We start from the raw sequence: 5782 nt of genomic DNA, 5'->3' as shown, positions 1-5782 counted from the left end.
AACTTCTGGATAATACTGAGGGCAGTAAGTTGGGATATGCTGGTACCAAAAGAGCTGCTCTCCTCATTCCTCCAGTGTCCACAGCATTACTGCACTGGATGATGTGTCTTGCCTATCTCTGTCACTCTAGATGAGGGATCTGAACCAACTCCCTTTCCATAGGCCAAGAACATTGGAAGCCATTGCCCATCTCTTTGCAAAAGCTCCCACTTATCTCTCAGGATGGACTGGCTCATGTTCAACTACTGTTCACATGGAACCTTTCTGTTTCCGCCCTCAGTTTTCATTTGTTTATTTGCTGATACCACAAATTAAGACTCAAAACTAGTATGCCTCTTGGCTGAGAGATCATCTCAGGAGAGATCAACTCAGAAGGACATATAGGAACAGGTGACTAGTAAATGGGAAGTGGTTTAACTTGACCTGATGGAAAAAAAAGCTAAAGGATTATCAGGCTTTTGAAGTGGAGGGGCATTCAATGTTTTGATACCTATATAACAAATGGGATGCTATAGTTTTGTTGCTATATATACTTTAAGGAAACACACCATCGCTTAAATGTGTAAATGTGTCTTACCCTGTCGCAGGCTGGGAAGAATCCATCTTGGTGGGCATTTTTAAACTGGATTTCATCAAAGAGTTTTAAGATCATTTGGCAAGATGCCTTTTTTTCAGACAATCTAATAGGATTGATGGGTATACTCATACAGTTTGACAGACCGGAACAAGAGGAGAAAGGAAAAGCTTAGGACTAAGGGGAGGTTGAGCGAGGGAGGATAGAGATTATCACGGGATAAGCAAGAGATCCCTGAGGCTCTACAACCAAGAGCTAGCCAGTAATGGTAAACTCCTTAGGCTAGTGCTATAGGTCTTACAATTGTTACATTTGAAATTGAAGGTAAAATGAAAGACAATGATCTGAGTATGATCAATTTCTTAGGCTAGCAATAACCAACAAATTGGGTCAATGGCCTTTCTCAATGACCAAAAACCATGAGGTAGGGCTTATTAGTCTTCATGTAGTTTTGGGAAGTACGAGAGAACAAGAACAGAGTTGGGTAGGTAGGGGAAAGAGTGTGACTGGTTTCAGAGTGGACAGTATCATAGGGGTGGAGATAAAATTATTGATTGGAAATTGGGGATGAGGGACTAACAACAACCCCCTCCTTCCCTCCTGTGACTAGGAAATGTTTATTACTTGAGTCCACCTGCAAGAGTTAGATATAGTGATCCCGGGCTCAGACACTTAGCACCCACCCAGAAATAACTGGCTGTGTAACCTTGAGCAAGTTACTTAACCCCGATTGCTTAAAAAAAAAAAAGAGTTAGATATAGTGGACCAGAATTCTTTGGATAACAAACCAGACATCCTTGAAGGTTAGCTTGGTGATGTAAAGATACCAGATCAGACTCCCCACTATCCACCTGCCTCCTTCAAAAGTAACATTCCTTGACACACAAATAAAACAATGATTAACCAGAGAACTGGATTTCTGAACTTAACCCATTAGAGAATAGCTGAATTTCTGGACTAAATTCAAAGACAAAGAATCATAATTTAGGTAGTTGTAGGACAAAATTTGTAAAACCTTGTAAATGGGATTTTTAAAGAATCAATCTGATTATTTTCATCATTGTCCGGTGCTTTAAGTAGGAGACTCTAGATGGGTTAGCCCAATAGTAATAGTAATCAGAAGAGGGAAGGGACCTCAAGAAGGAATGTGTAAGCCTCCTCTAGTCTTTAGTCAAAGAGATCTATTTCCCAAGGAAGCCTATGTTCCCCGCATAAGAACCCTGGCCAGTCGGTCTGCTAATGAAGGTCACATCATCCCTATTGGAATAGAAGACATTAGACTGCTCCACAAAACTGACCTCAGGGGGTAGGATTTAGTACAATAGCAGAACCTTGATTTTTAACCTACCAAGGGGCACAGACATGCATAGTGCATGGGCAGGGTGTATTTGGGTGTGCCAGCACACCCTAGGGAAAAATATTACCAGTGGGTCTTCCTCTTCTGTTTAAGAGGAATGACCAATAGCAGTTTCCATGTACTCAACAGCTCTCTTCAAGGCCAGGTTGCAAACTTCTAAGATGAAGTCTGGGGGTGGGGAATTGTTCTTTTCTCTCTTTTTTCCCCCGATTATTTTTAACATTTTTATTTGAAGTTTTGATTTCCAAATTCTATTCCTTCCTATCTCCCTTCCCTCTCCCCCCATACAATTATGTAAAACAATTCCATATTAATCATTTTGTACAAAAAGACTCAAATAAAAGCAAAAATGAAAGAAAGAAAATGAAAAATAGCATACTTCAATCTGTATTCAATCACTTACAGTTCTTTCTCTGGAGGCAGATAGTATGCTTCATCATTAATCTTTTGGGATTTTCTCGAATCTCATTGTATTGCTGAGAATAGCTAAGCCATTCACAGTTCTTCATTGAACAATATTGCTGCTGCTTTGTATACAACATTCTTCTGGTTCTGTTCACTTCACTATGCATCAATTCATGTCTTTCCATGTCCTTCTGAAACAATTCTGTTTGTCATTTCTTATAATACAATAATATTCCATTACAATCATATGCCATAGCTTGTTTAGCCATTCCCTAAATGATGGCCATCCTTTTATTTCCAATTCTTATCCCAGATAATCCTTTTTAACAGCACTTTATTGTATGTGGTTTGTTTAACCTGGTATTAGTAACCAACTAAAGTCTGTGTATTAGTTTTAGTTTATAAGCTCCCTGGAAGAGACTGTAGCTATACATTTTTATACAATGCAATATACTTGATAATTTTTCTGAGAAAGAAGAGTTACAGTCAGACTAAAAGTGACCAAGGCAGTTTTAGATGTTTGAGGAATGATCCTTCAGAAAGAAACTAACACACAGTCAGCAGAGGGCATACACTTCCAAGGTGAAATGTTAGGGGCTGGGGCATTTATTTTCAGGCAAGGTCAATAAATATCCATCCTATTATTATTCACTTTTTATCCGAAGGCCCCTAGGAAAAGGAAACACACAAAAAGATAGTAGAGATGGCTGTAGTTCCTTGAGAGACAGCTGCCAGGTGGAGAGGACTACCTCCCTCAGTCTTTCTCATTCAGAGGAGCTGGATCTCTAGCTTGATAAAGATCTTAATGTTCTCCTCTTGTATATGTTCATCCACAGCAGTCAATGCTTTGGCCCCACCATCCTGACAGTGCTGTAGGAGCTCCTCGGCAGGCTCGAGCCACATGCAGTTGTGGCAGCCACTCTAGTAGTTCGTGAGGGGTGGCAACAGATGGAGGTTCTTCAGAGTGAAAGGAGCCTTTCTGGCTGGGAAGTGCATCAGTCTGTATGCCACTTTTTGGAGTTTGCTCCACAACCTTGACGTGTCTCATTTTTCCTGAAGTAGTGCTGCTGCTGCTGGTGCTGCTGCTGCTGGTGCTGATAGTGCTGCTGCTGCTGCTTCTGCTGCTGCTGCTGGCAGTAACTGTTGGGAATCCCAAGGAAGGAGAAGTGCCTCTCACAACTGCAGATTTGGAGCAGCTGGGGGGGAGAGGGCAGCAGCGGATCTATCTCCAGCCCCTCATGTGCTACAGCAGTGGCATCCAGGCTCTGCTCTTTTTTTCTTTAATCTGAGAAGGGAGACCTGAAGCACCTGATAATATGAGGGTGAGGGAGAAACTCTAATGGATACAACCTTTAAATCAGTACCTGTCTCTAGCATATGGACTCTCAGAAGAAAGGGGGACAGGTAATACTTGAGGTGACAGGCCCTCAGCCCTCTCCACTCCCTGAGAGAGAACAAGAGGAGAAGGCTACAGAGAGGAGATGGGCTAGGAAACACTGAAATGGGTTATCATGGGCTTTATTAGGCTGAAACACAGGCCCAGCAGAAAGCAATGGATCAGAAAATGCCCAGTCCCTTATGCAGGAAGGGAACCTTGCAAGTACTAAACAATTCCCTTCCTGGACATGTGAAGAGGCCTTTCTCCTCCCCCAGGATAATGGCAGTCAGATCAAATCAAGTTAATAAGTATTTATTAATAGCTAAAATAGCTATTATTTATATAGCACTTAATAAATGACAGACATTGTGCTAAGGGCTAGAGATACACGGGAAGGCAAAAGATGGTTCCTGTGCTCAAGGATCTTGTTGTGGAATAGGGGTAACGACATGAAAACACCCAAGTACAAACAAGATATACACAGGATAAACTGGAGGTAATCTCAGAGGGAAGATATTCTCATTAAACTGGTAATAAAGTGAGATTTTAATTGAAAGACAGCAAAGTCAGGAGGTAGAGATGAGGAAGAAGAGAGTTTGATATTTACAATATCCCTGTGAGTTTAGTGTTATCCTTCCCATTTTATAGATAAAGAAACTGAGACTCAAATTGATTGACTTGGCCAGGGTCACACAGCTCAAAATTGTCTATGGTGGAATTTGAACCCAGGTCTTTCTGATTCCAAGTCTATCACTCAAGCCACCCTCACAATAGCTGTTAGAGCCCAGCTTTGGTGAAGAGAGTGTTAGAGTCTACTGAGGGGGTCCACTGAACCCAAGTCCTCCTCACTCCAAACCCAGCACACTATCTGTTGTATTCATTCCTTCAACAAACATTGAGCTAACACAAAACACCCAAAAGCATTGTTTTTAGACACAGCAAGAACTCTCAGGGGTCTATGTAAAAAAGACATCATGGCATTGGAAAATATAAAGTAATGCTAGCAAAAAAAAAAACTATTTCACACTTTCCTTTGGAATCAACAATTTCTGAATGGTTACCCAATCACTGAGAGTTTCTTAACTAATTCAAATCATTTTAAATGATGTTCATTTAAAATCATTTTTTATAACTTTCCTTATGCAGAATACAATGGTTTTGAGGATGCCTGTTTTTTTCTGACTTCTGATGATGCATTAATCCTCTCTGAACAGTGGCTGCCTGTTTCCTTCTCTACATTATCTTGAGAAATAGCATTCTGTAGAGGCCTTGAGTGTTGGATTTTGAATCAGGAAGAAATGGGTTTGTCTCACCTTGTACCCTAGTTATGTGACCCCGGGTAAATCATTGAGATTCAGTTCCCTCATTTATAGGATGAGAAAAATAATAATGACCACCCTGAAAGGTTGTTGGGAGGATCAAATGTGTAATAGAAAGAACACTGAGCTGGAGCTTAGAATTCAGGACCTGAATTTGAATCCTTGTTCTGTCACATACTCCCCACATGATTTAACTTCTCAATTTATTCATCTACAAAATGGAGGTTGGACAAGTTGGCCTCTCAGCAGCAATGTGCTGGTAAATGTTTAACAGATGACTCTCCAGGGAAAAAATTGTATACACACTTTTAATTAAGCTACCTTATTGATATTTTTTCCATCACTTCTTAAGTCTAGACCATCAACAATACCATAACATATGTGAAATACTCTCAAATTTATAAACTGCCATAGAGATGTGAGTCATTATTACTATCTACTTTGATATCTTTCTTTAATTCTTATTAGCTAATACTCAAAAGGTAGCTATCAAGTTCAATGGAAGGAATTTTCTTCTGTTTTCTATTGTCCAATTTTCCTTTCTGTTAAGAAAGAAATCAAAATTATCAGAAAGTATTTATTGCACCCATCTGCAGATGTATTTCATTAGATAAATCCAGTCTCTCACTAACAATGTTTATACAGCTGAGCCAAGGCATATGAAGCACCAAAAAGCATGTTACATGCCACCCCCATTGGCTGTCCAGACAGCTGCCAAAAAAATTCCAGCAAACACAGGAATTATCTCC

This window comes from Petaurus breviceps, unplaced genomic scaffold, assembly GCF_028583685.1.
Source record: "Petaurus breviceps papuanus isolate PSGF00001 unplaced genomic scaffold, PetGlider_PUasm1.0 38, whole genome shotgun sequence".
NCBI lineage: Eukaryota > Metazoa > Chordata > Mammalia > Diprotodontia > Petauridae > Petaurus > Petaurus breviceps.
The sequence above is the reverse complement of the archived record's forward strand: the minus strand, read 5'-3'. Positions refer to the sequence as shown.